The sequence below is a fragment of the Stegostoma tigrinum genome, chromosome 5, assembly GCF_030684315.1.
Source record: "Stegostoma tigrinum isolate sSteTig4 chromosome 5, sSteTig4.hap1, whole genome shotgun sequence".
In the NCBI taxonomy this organism is placed as follows: Eukaryota; Metazoa; Chordata; class Chondrichthyes; order Orectolobiformes; family Stegostomatidae; genus Stegostoma; species Stegostoma tigrinum.
In genome coordinates, this window is record NC_081358.1 from 85,849,349 (window position 1) to 85,867,225 (window position 17,877).

Consider the following 17,877-nt stretch of genomic DNA (forward strand, 5'->3'; position numbering starts at 1 on the left):
GTGGGTTATAGGGGAATGGGTCTGGGTGGGATGCTTCAAGGGGCGGTGTGGACTTGTTGGACCGAAGGGCCTGTTTCCACGCTGTAGGTAATCTAATCTAATCTAAAACTGGACGCATGGGTAAGTGGGGCCTAAGGGTCTGTTTCCATGCTGTAGACCTCTATTACTCTATCTAATACATTACTTAAAACCAATTTTTTGATCAAGTTTTTGGCCATTTGTTCTTATACTTCCTCCAGCTACAGTCAAAAATATTTTTACTGATAAAGCACATTGTTAAGCACGTGTTTTATATGTTATTATGGTTGTAGTATGTGATCAACCATACCTGTCTCAATGACTTTTACAGCAGAAGGTGACCAGTTTCTGAACGTAACAAAAACTGAAAGAACTGCAGATGCTGTACATGAGGAGCAAAAACAGAAGTTGCTGGAAAAGCTGAGCAGGTCAGAACCTTGAGTTCTGAGGAAGGATCACTGGACCCGAAACGTTAACATTGATATTTCCTCCACAGACGCTGCCAGACTTGCTGAGCTTTTCCAGCAACTTGTTTCAATTTCTGAATTTGCTGGCAGTAAAAGATAAATTTATATAATGTGCTGCCTAGAAGTACGTAGAATTCTCGGTGTGCAGGTTGCGAGGATTTCTATGCGCAGATTTTGACAAGATGGCTAGCTATCGTTTATCCTATATCTTCAGCATATAATACTATTTGTCCCAGACATCAGATTCCTTAAGTAATTGCGCTGTTCGGAACTTTGTTGTGGCAAGAGACTCCGAAGAAGACTTCAGACACATTTCACGGATGCCCTCAAAGGCATGAACTTTCCCATCACCTCATGGGAGTCCCTCGCTTGTCGATGAACTCAAATGCAAAAGGAAGGCATTGGGAGCATGCTGAAGCAAAACTGAAGCGTTGGTGACAGCACAGAAATCTCCAAATACCTAATGTTCTTGACCCTTCAAGCACAACTTATTCTGCATGTGGCAAAGTCTGCAGGTCAGCGAGGTATCATTCTGGACTGGAGGCGCAACCCCAGTTTCTCTCCACAGAAGCTGCCAGACCTGAGTTTCTCAGGTAATTTCTGTTTTCGTTTCAGGTTTGCAGTGTCCTCCGTATTTTGCTTTTATTGCTTGAACACACAATACCGCCTGAGAATGTTTGTGGGATGGAGGCTGAAGAATCTGAACATCGTTTACTCGGTGCATTTAGAGAGATACAATTGCTCTAGCCGTTCAGCATAAACACCCTACAGCTTTCCAACTCCCCCGACACCGCGGGTGCACCGCCGGACAGCAAGCAAGAGGAGCACGGCTCTGACGTGCGCGCCGTCCGGACGGTCTGGGCGTCGCACGTGCGCGCTCTCGCACTCGCGGGGTGTCGCGCGCACTCGAGCGGTGACGGTGCCGCGCCGGAGATGGGGATTGGCGAGTGGGGCTGCGCGGCGGAGCGGAGATACGGAGAGTGAGGGGGAGCCAGAGCCGGATCGGCAGGGCCAGGGAGGAGGAGGAGGGTGAGGACGGCCTTTAAACGGGTGAGTGGTGTAGGCCCCGGACTGCGGGCTGCAAACCGTGGCCCTTGTCTGTATGTCCGTCCGGTTTGGATGCTGTTCCCGTTTGGCCCACTCCGAGCAGGGAGACTCTTCGGACGCTCTGGGTTCTGACCGGAATTGTGAGTGATGGGGATGGAGGAGGCTGCGGCTGGGCCCTGCCTCTCCTCCCCTCCCCTCCCCTCCCCTTCCCTTCCCTCAGGGCAGCCACGGCGGAGGAGGCCGAGGCCCCGACCCTGAGCCCATGGAGATAAACCGAATGCCGGCAAAGGGCCTGGGGGTCGGGACTGGGGGAAGGAGAGACAACATGGAGCTGCTGATCCGGCTTTCCAGCCGAGTTTCAGCTGGCACCTCTTACTCAATCCAGACTGTGGAGAATAGAAATGTTACATTAATAAAACTCCTTGTCAAAGGAGTGGACATTTGCAGCACGCTCTCTTCTCCCCCCCCCCCCCAGGTTTGTTTTCTTTAAAATTGCTGATACATGGATGAGAGTTGACCTGGGCCAACTGGGAGACATGGGTTTAGTTTGTGTTCGGGACTGAAGTGGACTCTTGTCTGGTCTCTGTCTTCGAGCCGGGAGGATGAGATGGCTTGGTTGTGGTGTGTGGGGGCGGGCGGTTGTTGTTTGTGAGAAGGGACCACTGCAATTCCAACTGCATGCTGCCCTCCTGGCAATCACAAAGTGTCCGTGACCATGACGAAGCAGCCAGCAGCACGTCTTAATATTTGTACACAAGCGCTTTTGGCCAAAATCTTTCTCGATCTTCTTGCTGGTAGTGGGCATTACAATCCAGGGCACCCGATGTGATTGAAGAGGGAGCAGCGTTTGCAGGTTTTGCCGTTTAACGAAATGCATTTTCTCAGGGTGTTTTAAAAATGTTTTCTGGATTCCTGTCAGCTGTAGCTGACTCCCCGCCCGCCCCTTGCTTGCAAGTTCCAAGATCCGAGAATTCCTGGATTCCTCTGCCTCTGCTGACAGAAGTAGAATATTGCAGCATCTTAGTACCAGGCCTCTAAAAAAGGCCCAGTAATATCTGCAAGTATACAGCCCGATGAGCTGTTTACAGCTTTGTAATTACTGTGTATAGATATATGGGAGATTTAAAAATCTGAAAAGGAAAATTACAGTTGTCGTGACCCACTAACGTTGCTCAAATGACAGCTGGTATAATTCAGGAAAGCCCTGCAAATCCGTTGAATTTAGATTGTCTTTGTAAAATAAAATTTCTTCTCTGTAAAATCAAAAAGAACATAGAACAATACAGCGCAGAACAGGCCCTTCGGCCCTCGATGTTGCGCCGACCTGTGAACTAATCTAAGCCCCTCCCCCTACACTATCCCATCATCACCCATATGCTTAGCCAAGGAGTTAAGACCGTAACATGAAATTTAATCATAATTACTTTAGGAAGATGTGTGCAGAGTGCAAAGCCTCAATTTCTCGTGTTTAATAGTGTATTAGTTTGCTGTTTGTGTTGTTTATGGCTTATGGTTGTATGAAAGTTATTGGTTGTCAGTATTCAAATTAATGTCCAAAATATTATTTGAAATTAGTTAAAACTGTATCTTAAATTACAGGTCTTGAATTCTGTTCATGCTAAGTATTTATGTTGAGAGCTTTTTTGAACAAAATCTTGACTTGTCTCAAGCCTGATACCTATAATATATTTATGTTGAATGTCTGGTTTTCTTACACAGCCCATGATGCTTCGTTTGCTGTGGCCACCTGGACAGTTATCTCCAAGTTGCAGATATTTTGCTAAATCACCTCCTCTTGATAGCTAATTCATTTGTAGTACTGTATAGGACTGCATGAACCCATGGTTTGACCAGTGACTAAGAGTACAGCCTTTTCAGTTACTGCAGTTTGGAGTTTTTGCATTTATGAACTTACATATTTGATTGTCCTATAAATCAGAAGAGGGTCAAAGTACATACAAGAACACCTTTAAAAGAAGTTCTTGTGATTTGACATTAGTTTAGCTTGGTTTTCAAACTGTTATTCAAGAAGTGAGCTAGGGATGAAGCAGGAAACTACAGACCAGTCAGTCAAACCTCTGATAACAAGGTGCAGAGCTGGATGAACACAGCAGGCCAAGCAGCATCAAAGGAGCAGGAAGGCTGACGTTTCGGGTCAAGACCCTTCTTCAGAAATGGGGGAGGGGAAGGGGATTCTGAAATGAAAAGGGAGACGGGGGAGGTGAATAGCAGATGGATAAAGGAGAAAGTAGGGTGAGAGGAGACAGACAGGTCAAAGAGGCGGGGATGGAGCCAGTAAAGTTGAATGTAGGTGGGGAGTTAGGGAAGCGATAGAGATTCCTGCTCCTTTGTTTGGCCTGGTGTCCATCCAGCTCTACACCTTGTTATCTCAGATTCTCCAGCATCTGCAGTTCCTAGCATCTCAATCTAACCCCAATAGTCGGGAAGCTAATAGGAACAATTCTGAAGTACAAAATTAATCTGCCTTTTGGATAGGCAAGAATTCATCAAGAATAATAACATAGTGTCGTTAAGCGGAGTACATGTCTGACCAATTTGAATCCTTCAAAGAGATAACTGGGTGTGTAGATGAGGGCAATACATTGGACGTAATTGATTGGAAGCAAGGCAGTTGATAAGATCTTGTACGGGAGACTGATAGCAAAGGTAAAAGCCTATGGGATCCAGAATTGGCTGAATGACAGGAAGAAGAGGCTGATGGTTGAGATGTGTTTTTGACTGGAAGCCTGTGCCAGGTGGGATTCTGCAGAGATCAGTATTGTGGCGCTTGCTGTTTGTGGTATATATAAATGGTTTAGCCTTGAACGTAAGAAGTTTAATCAGTAAGTTCACTGATGGCCCAGACATTAGTGAGGTGGATAGCCTTAGATTACAGGAGGACGTGGATGGGCTGGCCAGATGGCTGATCAGTGGCAAACGGATATAATCCAAGTAAGTGTGAGATGATTCACTTGGGTAGGAAAAACAAGATAAGGGAGTATGTACGAATGGCTTGGACCTTGCAAAGCAGTGAGGATCAGAGGGAGCTGGTGCGTCTGTCCGTCCGTCCACTGGTCACTTGAGATAGTGGAAGATAGAGTGGTTAAGAAGACATATTGATACTTGCCATCAAATGAAGAAACATTCATGACGATTAGTTGTTTGTCTTTGGAGTTTACTACTTGAGGGATCTTTGGAGATTTGGATGATGAATGCATTTAAGACCAAGGTTGTTAGATTTTTGGGTACTGAGGAAAATAAGAGGATAATGTGGAAAGGTGGAGTTTGGGTGGAACATCAAAATTTTTCTTGTTCATTCATATGATGTAGGTGTTGCTGGCTGAGCCGACATTCATTGACCATCTCTAGTTGCCCTTGAAGGTGGTGGTGAGCTCCCTTCTTGAACCATTGAATTCATTATGCTGTTGGTTGACCCAAAATGCTAGCAGGGAGGGTGTTCCAGGATTTTGAGCCAATGATACTGAAGGAACAGCAATATATTTCCAAGTCATTTTGCTGAGTGGCTTGGAGAGAAGGTTGCAGATGGTGGTATTCTGTGTATCTGTTGCCTTTGTCCTAATGGGAATAGTCGTGGATTTGGAAGGAACTATCTCAGGAACTTGGTGAATTTCTTAATGAATGGCAGAGTAGGTTCAAAGGACTAAATGGCCTCCTTCAGTTTCTGTTTCTTGTGTCTTGGGTAAAATAAATATATTTTGGCATCCTGATATCACACAAAAATTTGTGTATGAAGGCAAGAAGGCCAGGGTAGTCTTTAGTTTTCCAAACATGCTGAAGGCAGTCGTATCGATCAGTGTAATTGTCATAAAGGACTGTCCTAGGATTGTCATAAAACTAAAAATCTGAAAGAAAAATTGTTGGATATTTGTGCAAGGCAAGAATACAAATGAGTACTTTGATATAAACTCATAGTCAGAATCCTTTATATAATTTTCTGACAATTAGCTGTTACTTGAAATGTGCTGGAAAGATGGTGATGGAGAGCGAATAACATTCCTAAAGGAACAGGAACAAAGGAAGTTTGTAAATGAGAGATCGGGGCAGAAAGTTGGAAGCTGAGCTACTTAGTGTCGTTTCATGCTTCTCCTCATGGTTGACTACTATGTGAGAAATTAATTTGGCTATTATCTTGTCTAAAAATGGTTCATGTCCTTAGGCGACTGGGGGGAAGCATTAAATATAAAAATACAAAACAAAATAATATTATTAGTTATACTATGTGTTTTATGTTCAAGATTTGCATTTAATGATGTGTATCTTTATGAAGAATATGTTATACTCCATTGAGAATCTGTTTACAGTATAGAAGCATAGTTGTCATGGTCCCAGAGGACTGTGCTTTGTTAAGAGCAAGTTGATGGGTGGTAGTTTAACCTGAGGGTTACCATGCCTCAGGTGAGGTTGAGAAAGGGCATCCCTCATGGTTATCTCAGCCAGTACAGGAATCCAATCTGTTCTGCATTGAAAACAAGCTATCCAGCCAACTGAGTAATCGACACCTGGTTATACATGTGAAGACAATAGTTGAATTTTAATGTTTTCCATGCAGTCTTACTGCATCATTTTGCAGCTCTGCTTAGATAAATCAGAGAAGTGATAACGTTCATTTGTGAGAGCCCAGTTGTGAACACTTATAAAATTAATAGCGATGTGTCAAAACAAAACTATTAGAAAAAAAGCCTGAAATTAGATATTTAGAATTATTTTCTTTGAAGTGGTGATGGCTTTATTTCTTCTTCACCTTTGCAGCAGTATAATCAAATTGACCATACAGGTGTTGCATTAAATTTGCTTTGTGGTAGATGTTATTTATTTGGAAAAGGCAGGTGAGGTAAAGGCAATTACAGTTCGATCAGCCACACCAAGTGCTTTACTAGCTCATTCGGATAGAGTCTATTCAAACACCAGGTTTTCAATTAGAAAAACACCTGTTTTTGATGCATGATGTTTTCTTTTCCTCTATGTAAAACAGGACAGATAATCAGGCCATATGTTTTCTGCCATAAAACTACTTACTTTTCAAATATTTGTGAGAGAGATTATATTTTTGTTCTATAGAAAAATGATGGTGCATCAATATTTTGATGTAAGTATAGGTTTAAGATTTCATTTTTTTAGAAATCACCATGAATAACAGTTCCATGCCTTTCCAATTCAACTTGCATATAGTTTATATTGATTCAACAGCAATACTAATGTTTTGATCTTTTGAATTAGCCTTGGTAGGCCAAGGGCTGTTTTTGCTGGAAGATTAGAGTTACAAATAACATTAGCAGGGAATAATCTGCAAATGTGAATAAATTGATGGTTGTCATTTGTCACCAAGTACCTTTTTATCAAAATAACTTATTATTTCTTGTTTTACCCTGGCTTTACTTTGTGTACTTTATCACAATGAAATTTCTCCAAATATTTTACAAATAATTTCTGTATTCTTGTATGTTTGGAGTAAAATGTGTGAATTTATCTTTATTCTTGGTGTACCTGATCCAAGTTGTGCAAGCACTAATAATTCCAGACCTTAATTAATTATAAGAGATTCCAGATCTCAATAGGCACTAGTGTAGTGTTAGTGTCCCTACCTCTGGGCCAGGAGGTCCAGGTTCAAACCTCACCCATTCCAGAGCTGTGTAATAACATCTCTGAACAAGTTGATTTATAAAAAATCTTAATTCCAAACTTTAGAGCTCTGGTGACTTGGTAGTGTCCCTAACTCTGGACCTCCAGGCCTGTATTTAGATCTGCTCCAGAAGTGTGTAATGACATCTCAGGTTGATTAGAAAGTATTTAAAATTAGTAGCTACTTGTGAGTTAACATAAGAGGATATGGAAGGCAAGCAGGAGAGAGATTAGATTTCTTACCCCAAGGGGAAATAAAACAGTAACAAGTTTGAAGGACAGAATGGCCTCGTTCTGTATTGTAATATTTGAAAGTTGACAAAAATGCTAAAGTTATCAAAATATCACTAATTCCAAATACTAGAGGCGCTCCTGCTCTTCTGGAGCACAAGGTCTGGGTTCAAGTCCCACTTGTTCCAGGAGAATGTAATAACAGCTCTGAACAGGTTGGTTAGAAAATATCTAATTCCAAATCTCCAGAAGATCCAGGTTCAACTTCTGCCTCTCACAGAGATTTGGTATGGCATGTCTGAATGGGTTAGTTTAAAGAATCTTGCAGATCTCAAAATCTAATGCAGAATCAGACTGCAGAGTTTGTACTGTCAATTGTAAACCAGTGTGCACTGGAAACTGGAATTGCTTTCGTTTTCAGTTGACAGTATAAACAGGGCATAAATGATAAAGTTAAACTCTTAAGCGGCAAGTGAGATAAACAGAATTACGGACTATTTTGCGTTGGTTTAAGGCAAAATAGATCACTAGGTCCAGTTAATTCTAACCTGTTGAATCATTATAACCATATGTAAAGCCAATTAGAAAGGCATAGAACTGATATCCATGGTGATTTCTTAAAATTGAAACATTAAACCAATTTTAATGTACTGAAAAATTGAACAGCAAAATCAATGACATGTCCATCTACAAAATGCTTGTATTGTGGTCCAGGAAAAGTGGTGGAATCTGATTTCCTAGCTGTCTTGCTGTGTCAATCAACCTGGACAAACTGAGATATTCTGGAGTAATAAACATGCCCTCCACATCTCCTGCACCACCATATTGTGTTTCTTGAAGCAAGTTTTAATCCAGCACTAATACGTTAAATGTTACCATGGCTCAGTTTCTTCTCAATCAGTGGGTTATGACTACAGGTTTGAGGACTGAATCTAGGTGGATTTTTTACTGGGGTGCTTTGGAAATGTTGTATTGGCAGAGAAGCTATTTTTGGCAGACTCTTTAAACTGAAGTTCAAAGAAAAACGGCAGATGCACTTGGTGTCTGACCCACACTCGTCTTGAAGCTAATACCATTCAAATCAGATTATAGGCTCATTCATTTGATTTTTGTGGGAGGAAAAAGAAAGTTGATTTATTTGTCATGTAATGGATAATGTACTTCAGGACTAAGGCACTGGTTGTGAAACAAGCCATTGATGTCCCAGGGCTGTGATAAAGGGCCACATAATAGATTTGTTGCATAATTTTAAATCTGTGGGATTAAAGAGGCATTAGCAAAGAATGTATGGATATTACTTCCAGCCATAACGCAGAGCGTTGTACTCTTTTGGATTGCAGTAAAATATGTGATATCTGTTATATTTAGTTTGGAACCACTGTGCTCTCATAATAGATTAATAATCTGGAATTGTGTGTAATTGCACATAGATGTATAATTTCAAATTTGAAAATGACACACAACTTGAAGGATACTAGCTCAGGCAAAGTGGAACCTACATTGGTAGAGCTTAGGAACATCAAAGAACAGAAAATACTACTGGTTGTTTTATATAGACCTCTAAACTGTAGTGGTGTGTTGGGGAAGGCATTAAACAGGACATTAGAAATGCAAACAATAAAGATACGGCTGTAATTAAGGGCAGCTTTAATTTACATGTAGATTTGGCTAATCAAATCAGTAATGATACAGTTGAGGAATTCCAGGAGTTATGTTTCTGGATCAGTACATTGGGGAACCAGCTAGACAGCAGGCCATGTGAGACTGCATATTGTGAGATGAAAAAGGAAGAGTTGGCAATCTAGTTGTGCAAGGTTCCATGAGGAAGAGTGATCATAATGTTAGTATTCTTCTTTCAGATGGAGAGTGTTGAGGGTGGTTCTGAGACTAAGTTTCTGAATCTAAGTAAAGGAAACTACAATAGTATTCACTGTAAGTTGCAGTGTTAATTGGGGAATTCTTCTTAAAGGGATGACCATGGGTAGGCAATGACAAACATTTAAACAATGCATGGAGGAACTGTAACAATTGATAATTACTGACTGGCACAGAAACAAAACTGGAGAGGTGACCTGACTGTGTATAACAACGGAATTTTAGGGATAATATTTTATCCAAGAAAAGGGCATACAAACTATCCAAAAAAAATCCCTGATAATTGGGAGCAGTTTAGATTTTAGCAAAGGAAGACAAAGGGATTGATTTAAGAGAGGAAAATTAGGGCACGTGTAATCTTGCAGGGAGTATACAAACTGTAAAATCTTCTATAAATGCGTGAAGAGAAAAACATAAGTGAAGCTAAATGAAGATCCATTACGATCAAAAACTGGGAAGTTATGTTGGGGAGCAAACAGATGGTAGACTGAAAATATACACTTTGGCTCTGCCTTCACAATTGACTACACAAGTAATGCCCCAAAACATTAGGCACTTCAGAGCCTATGGAGAAGGGGCAATTGAAGGAAATCAGTATTAGTAGGGAAGTAGAGTTGGGGAAATTCATCGGTTTAAAGGCCAATAAATCCAAGTGCCCATCTCCTCTGTTCTGAAAATCCAACTAATCTACATCCATTAGCTCTCCCTTACCAACTGTTCTAGTTACATGCTTGAAAAACTGTAGCTTTGTTTGGAATGGTTTCCTTTTCATTAATCCATGGTGAACCTACCTGATCATGTCACTGTTTTCCACGTGCTCTGCTATTATGTCTTTTAGAATGGACTCAAGCATTTTCTCCGCTACCAGCATTGGGCTAACTGGTCAATACATTCCTGTTACTGCTCCATTTTTTTAAAGTAGTGGGGTTACATCGGCCACCCTCCAATTTGTAGGAACTTTAACAGAGACTATAGAATCTTGAAGGTGTCCGTCAATGAATTCACATTTTCTATGGCCACGTTCTTTTGTATTCTGAACTTCCATAAAACTCTAGATAAGGGTCCTCTTAAGGGGGTTACTATATAAAATTAAACTGCATGGGATTAGGTATAGTACAAAGCTTTTCTGATGAAGGGTCGAGGCCCAAAATGTCAGCTTTTGTGCTCCTGAGATGCTGCTTGGCCTGCTGTGTTCATCCAGCTCCACACTTTATCTCGGATTCTCCAGCATCTGCACTTCCCATTATCGAGGAATAACCAGGTCTTTTTCCAAGTGGTAGGCAGTGACAAAAGCAAATGGCACGTTGGGTATTGTAGGATTAAGTGCTTGGACCCCAGCTGTTCACAATATATATCAATGATTTAGATGAGGGACTGAAATGTAATATCTCTAAGTCAGTGGATGATACACAGCTGAGGGTGAACTGTGAGGAGGATATAGCAATTCTTCATTGTGATTTGGGCCAGTTGATTGAGTAGGCAGATGAATTGCATATGAAGTATAATCTGGATAACTGTAAGGTTATTCACTTTGATAGCAAAAGCAAACACAAGGCGGATTATTATCTGAATGAGAATAGGTTGGGAAGGACGGTGGTGCAACAAGACCTGTGTGTCCCTGTAAACCAGTTGCTGAAAATAAACATTCATGGGGCAGCAGGCAGTGAAGAAAGCGAATGGCATGTTGGCCTTCACAGCAAGAGGACTCGAGTATAGGAGTAGGAATGTTTTGCTGCAATTGTACAGGGCTTCAGTGAAACTTTGGTTGAGTTACTGTGTGCAGTTTCTGTATCCTTTATTGGGGGAAAGATTTTGCAATGGAGAGAATGCAACAAAATTTTACCAGACTGATTCCTGAGATGGCAGGGCTGACGAATGAAGGCAGTCCATATTGGTTAGGATTATTTTCATTGCTGTTTTGAAGAATCAGAAGAATCTGATTGAAGCTTATAAAATTCTAACTTGACAATGCAAGGTAAATGTTGGAAGGATGTTCCAAACGACTAGGAAGTCCAGAATCAAGAGTCACAGTCTAAGGATAAGGAGTAGATTATTTAGGACTGAGATGAGAAATTTCTTCACCTAGAGAATGGTAAGCCTGTGGAATTCTCTGCAGTAGAAAGTAGGTGAGACCAAAACATTGAACACTTTCAAGAAGGATTTAGATTTCGTGCTTCGGGCTGAAAATTTGTAGGAGAAAGTAGGAGCAGTGTGCTGAGCTGGATAATCAGTGATATCATATTGAATGGCGAAGAAAGCATGAGCTGAATAGCCTTTAAGACCATAAGACTGTACTGTGGATCATCCTAGTGAGCCTTCCATGAGCTTCCTCCAATGGAAGCTGTACTGCAGCTTTCTGCAGTTTTTCTCCATTTAAGGCTTGCTTTTGCTCCTATTTTCTACATTTCTAAAATCATTTAAATAATGAATAAAACAATGGCTGACTTCAGAAGAAAGTAGATTGGTGAGATTGTTTTCTCTAATCGCATTACTCAATGAGGTAGTATGAATTAATGCGTGCAATTTTAATGAGAATGTAGGAACAGGACACCTGTAAGTTCACGTACAGAAATCCTTCTAGGTGATGAGACAAGTTTAAATAATCTGCTCTCTTAAAAAAAAGTGCAAGAATTGTGGGCCTTATAAATAGATGATTCTAGTTACTAATTTGGAAGTCAACAACACTTTCAAGGATAATGGTTAGATCACAGCCAGAGTATTGTGTCCAATTTTTGACTTTAGAAAGAACATCAAGACCTTGGAAGAGATTAACGAGAATGAACCAGGGAAGATGCATTTCAGTTGTGTGCAGAGACTGGTGAAGTTTGGAATGTTCCCGCTTTAGAGAAACAAAAGGTAAATGAAGATTTAATAAAAAGAATGAAAGCATTTATGTAGCCTCTATCAGGACCACAGGATGTGCCAACATGCCTTGCAGGCATTATTGCAGTGGAATGTCAGCCTAGATCCCAGGAATGGGACTTGAATCCATAATCATTTGGCTGTCTGAACCAGGTTTGAGTTTTATGGATAAACACAGCAGGCCAAGCAGCAGCATAGGAGCAGGAAGGCTGATGTTTCGGGCCTAGAAGTTTTCTGATGAAGGGTCTAGGCCCGAAACATCAGCTTTCCTGCTCCTATGATGCTGCTTGGCCTGCTGTGTTCATCCAGCTCCACGCTTTTGGGTGGCTCAGTGGCTAGTGCTGCATCCTCACAGCACCAGGGACCCAGGCTCAATTCCACCCTCAGGTGACTGTGCGGCGTTTGCACATTCTCCCTGTGTCTGCGTGGGTTTCCTCCGGTTTCCTCCCACAGTCCAAAGATGTGCAGGCTAGGTGGATTGGCCATGCTAAATTGCCCGTAGTGTTCAGGGATGGGCCTGGGTGGGATGCTTCAAGGGGCGGTGTGGACTTGTTGGGCTGAAGGGCCTGTTTCCACACTGTAGGTAATCTAATCTAATCTAACCTTGTTATCACGGATTCTCCAGCATGTGCAGTACCTATTATCTTTGAGTTTTATGGAGATATTCAAAATTGCAAATGGTTTTGATAAAGTAGAAAGAGAGAAAAAAGTGGAGTCCAGTGTCAGAGGACAAAGATTAAGATTGTTGGCAAAACAACAGAGGGTTAGACTTCAGGCAATGCTTACCTGATTACATTAAAAGTTGGTGGAATGGGGAATGGGGAATCAGTCCGAGTTTCCCCAGAGATAATTGGATCTCTCATTTAAACAGGATAAATTTTCAGGACTGTAGGAAAGGATTAGGGAATCAGTATCACTTGTAGTGTGCCACCACAGACTAAATGGACTGAGTCGCCTCCTCATGTGCTGCATGGTTCTGTGCATTACAAGTTCTTTTCAACATGAGAGAAAAGGTAACCTCTTTCTCCTGTTTAGGAGATTTATGTACTTTTGGCATTTATCTTAGCTTTTCAAAAAAATTGAGATTTAATCCAACTTGGTTTCATGCTTTTGTTGTTTTTGGGTTTTTTTAGAAATTCTGGTTGACATGAATACTGACATCAAAACTGAAATGTAAAAAATTGTAAGTTGTCAATTCTTTGTTTGCAGTGATTTTTTTCAGCCTCAATCTCAACTCACTTTGTGGTTTTTTTCTTGTCAGTTCGCTTTTAACTCTTCCTGTATAAACTGTATTCTTAAACATATTTGCAGCGGCTTCCTTTACTGTTTTGAGTAGTATCTCAGTGTTTATTGTGCTGTCTATGGACAAGGAGGTCTCTGACAACATCCTTGTTTCTCACTATTTGTCTCCTCCAAGCCTTTTCAATCACTAATTTCAGCCCTGTTAGATCTTTTCTAATCAACTTACTCAGAGACATCATTAAACATCTCTGCTGCAGGTTGAACCCATGCTTCCTTGGTCAGCAGTGGTGACACTACAATTCATGACAAGGGTCCATTTATAAAAAAAAAATTGGGCAAGTCATTTACAGCTGCAGTTGAAGTTTAAGCTCCAATTGTCAAACTTTTTCCTGACCAATTGAAATACTATTTCTGTAGCTGTCCTGTCTGCTCAATTACTGCCTCATCCCTACCTTAGTTCTTGGCCCCAGTGAAGTTCTTGCTGTCTTCTCTGCTACTAATATTTCAGTCTTGGTGCAATGTGTGCACAACTTGTTTAGTCATCATGCATTGCCTGATCCAACTGCATGACTTCAACACAATTGGGCTTTACTCATTTCTGCTATAACTGGTAACCACTCCAGGATCACAAAGACAATCCTAACCTTATTTATTCAATTGACAAATCCCTTATTCAACTCCTTTACCATGTTCCCTTCATCTCTACCTTCACCTTTAACAACTGTTTAGAGTTCATAGACGTCATGATACCGGTAAAAAGTGGACTGTTGATTTTTAAATTCTATGATCTAATTTTACTGCACGGTACTTGCATGGATTAAAATTGTTTAAAAAGGGTAAAATGGTCATGGTTGCCAGGTGATCTCACAGGTTAGCCAAATTTTTTGAAACTCATAGAATAAACAAAATCGTCTGGAAGGGTTGAGAGAGATACAGGCCAAATGCTGGCAAATGGAACTGGATTTATTGAGGATATCTGTTTGACATAGAAGAGTTAGACTGAAGGGTCTGTTTCTGTGCTGTATATCGCTATGACGTTATAACTGTCAATGCTGAAATTAACATTTTTATCAAAGGGCACTAAAACTATTCCACCCAGAGAAGCATGAAGAAATTCTCATTTCCCATTTTCTAGAGTCCTACAGCACGGAAACAGACCCTTTGATCCAACCAGTCTGTGCCAACCATATTCCAAACTAAACAAATCCCACATGCCTGTGCTTAGCCCATAATATTCCAAATTTTTCTTATTCATGTACTTATCTAAATATCTTTTAAACGTTGTAACTGTGCCAGCATCCACTACTTCCTCTGGAAGTTCATTCCACACACGAACCACCCTCTGTGGGGGTGAGAAAAAAATTGCCCCTCATGTCTCTCTTTCTCCTCTTGCCCTAAAAATCTGCCCCTACTCCTGAAATCCCCCACTGTAGGGGACAGACACCTGCCATTAACCTTATCTGCGCCCTTCATGATTTTATAAGTCTGTAAGGTCATGGCTGAACTGCCTTTGCTCGAATGAAAAATGTCCCAGCCTGCCCTTATAACTCAAATCCTCCATACCTGGCAACACCCTGATAAATCTCTTGTGAACATACTCCAGTTTAATAGTATCCTTCCTATTGCAACTAGAAGGGAACTGGACATAGTACTCCAGAAGAGGCCTCATCAATGTCTTGTACAACTTCCACACAACGTCCCAACTCCTATAGTCAAAGGCCTGATCATTGAAGGCAAATATACTGAATGCTGCCTTAACCACTCCATCTATATGTGATGCAAACTTCAAAGAATTATGTATCTGAACCCTTAGGTCTCTCTCTTCTACAACACTACCCAAGACCCTACTTTTAGCTGCATAAGTCCTGTCCTTGTTTGTTTTACCAAAATACAAGACATCACATTTATCCAAGTTAAACTTCATCTGTCTCTCTTCGGCCCATTGACCTAATCGTTCAAGATCTCTTTGTAGTCTTAGTTGATCTTCCCTGTCCTCTACACCACCAATCTTGGTGTCATCTGCAAACTCATTAATAGTCTTCTATATTTTCAAATAAATCATTTACATAAAGTTACGGAGGAAATTGTGAGGCCCATTGCATATATATTTGTATAATGAATAATTACAGGTGAAGTGCTGGATGACTGGAGAGTGGTTAATGTTGTGATTTTGTTTGAGGTGATGTAAGGAGAAGCCTAAGCATTACTGACCTGTGGATCTGACTTTGGTGGGTATGTTGTTGGAAGTGATTCTGAAAGATAGGATTTATATGCATTTGGATCAGCAAGGAGTAATCAGGGATCATCAGCATGACTTTGTCAGAGGGAAATCATGTTTCACAGACTTGATTGAGTTTTTTGAGGAAGTAACCAAGAAGACTGAGGGCAGAGTGATAAACATTGTTTTCTTGGACTTTACTCAGGTTTTTGACAAGCTTCAGCGTGATAAACTAACTCATAAAATTAGATCACATGGGATTCAGGGTGAGCTTACAAATTGGATATAAAACTGACTTAACGACAGGAGACAGTGTGATGGTGGAGACTTGTTTTTCGGATTGGAAGTCTGTGACCAGCGATGTTTCACAGGGATTGGTGCTGGGTCCACATTATTTTCCCTGTTGTTATGAGAATATAACGGCATGGTTAGTAAGTTTGCGGATGACATCTAGATTGGTCATATAGTGGACAGTGAAGAAGGTTATCTGAGGAGTACAAAGAGATCTTGATCAATTGGGTCGTGGGCTAAAGAATGGTAAATGGTGTTCAATTTGGATAAATGTGAGGTATTGCACTTTGATAAAACAAGCAAGAACAAGACTTACATAATTAAAAGTAGAGCTATGGGTAATGTTGTAAAACAGAGCATGACCTAGGAATTCAGTACATAATTTAGTTTTTGAAATTTGCATCACATATAGTGGTCTGTTTCCATGCTCTATGATTCTGTGATTTAGATGTCGTGACCCCCTATAATATTTTTAAAATTTGCTGATGACAGGAAAAATTAGGTGGGACTATTAGTTGTGAGAAGGATGCAAGGCAACTTAGATTAAATGAATGGGCAAGAACATGGCAGTTGAAATATGATGTGAATAAGTATGAAGTTATCTACTTTGGTAGGAAAACTTCCAGAGAAAGTGTATTGCATTAGTGGTGAGAGGTTGGGAAGCGTTAATATCCAAACTTGGTCTTGTTTATGAGTTACTGAAAGCTAAGATGCAAATGCAAGAAGCACAAAGGCAAATAGTATAATGGCCTACTCCTTGAGGGGATTTGAATACAGATTCATGATGTCTTTTGATTATATCGAACCTTGGTGAGATTATTGGCATATTGTGTACAGCTTTGGCCAGCTTATCTCAGCAAGGATATGTTTGCTGTGGAAGGGAGTACACCAGATGTTCTCTAGACTATCCCTGGAATGGTGGATTTTCTTGTGTGATTGATTTATGCAGAGAGTGGTGAATCTTGGAATTCTGTACCCCAGAGGGCTATGAAAGCTCAATCAGTGAACAGTTTCAAGACAGAAATCAGTATTTTTCTGGATACTGGATTATGACATCAAGGACATGGAATTTGTGGGGGGAAATGACATCAAGATGGAAGATGAGCCATGATCTGTATGGCAAAGCAGGCGTGAGAGACCAAATGGTCTACTCCTGCTCCCAGTTCCTACGTTCTTACACTCCTAGGTTCCTAACTTTCAAGTAGACAGTCTAGACTTAGTGTTGTGTCACAAGAATCAATACTGAGGTCTCAGTTATTTGCATTCTATACTAGTTTTGATGAAAGGGCCTGGAGTAATGTATTCAAGTTTGCTGATGATACTAAGCTGCATGGGAATCCAAGCAGGGAGGACACAGAGTCTCAAAGTGATTTGAACAGTGATATATTAATTGAGTGGCCAACAAGATAATAGTTTATAATCATAGAATCGTAGGAATCAGGCTCTTTGGCCCATTGAGTCCCATAATACAGAGAAGTGTGACATTATTTTCTTTGTTAGTAAGGATAGAAACACAAAATAGTTTTAATAGGCATGAAAATTGTAACCATGAAATGATCAGAGGAACTTGGATTTACTCATACAAGCAACAAAGAACTTTAGCAACCAAGTGCTGAAAATAACTAGGCAGGCAAATGGTTTGCCTTTATTTCAAGGGGATTGTAATAGAACAATAAGGAATTGCACAGTTGTAAAAAAAAATTGATATCAGCTGGAATACTGCACTCAACTGAGGAAGGATATGCTTGAATTGGGTGTGGTTCAGTGAGTGTTCACTCGATTGGTTCCTTTTGATGCAAGGCTAAGTAAATTGGGCCTCTGTTCTGGAGTTTAGATGAATGAAATACTTTACTTGTTTTTGAATGAGTAGACATTGAGAAATTGTTTCTGCTAGCCGGTGAGCCCAGAACATTGGATCATAGCATTAGTTTATGGTTTTGATTCTTTATGACTCATGAGATGTTTCTTCACTTAAAGTGCTGTAAA

General features: G+C 40.7%; 1 protein-coding gene across 4 annotated transcripts in view; it reads left to right on the top strand.

Moving 5' to 3' along the window:
• Positions 1 to 1,403: 1,403 nt before the first annotated feature.
• The window catches only part of LOC125452044 (NEDD4-like E3 ubiquitin-protein ligase WWP1), a 130,119-nt gene continuing 113,645 nt past the window's right edge, over positions 1,404 to 17,877 (top strand). For all 4 annotated transcript variants that reach the window (XM_048529954.2, XM_048529952.2, XM_048529953.2 and 1 more), the window contains exon 1: positions 1,404 to 1,535. The gene's annotated coding sequence lies outside the window, so the exon portion shown is untranslated. The remainder of the gene's footprint in view (positions 1,536 to 17,877) is intronic.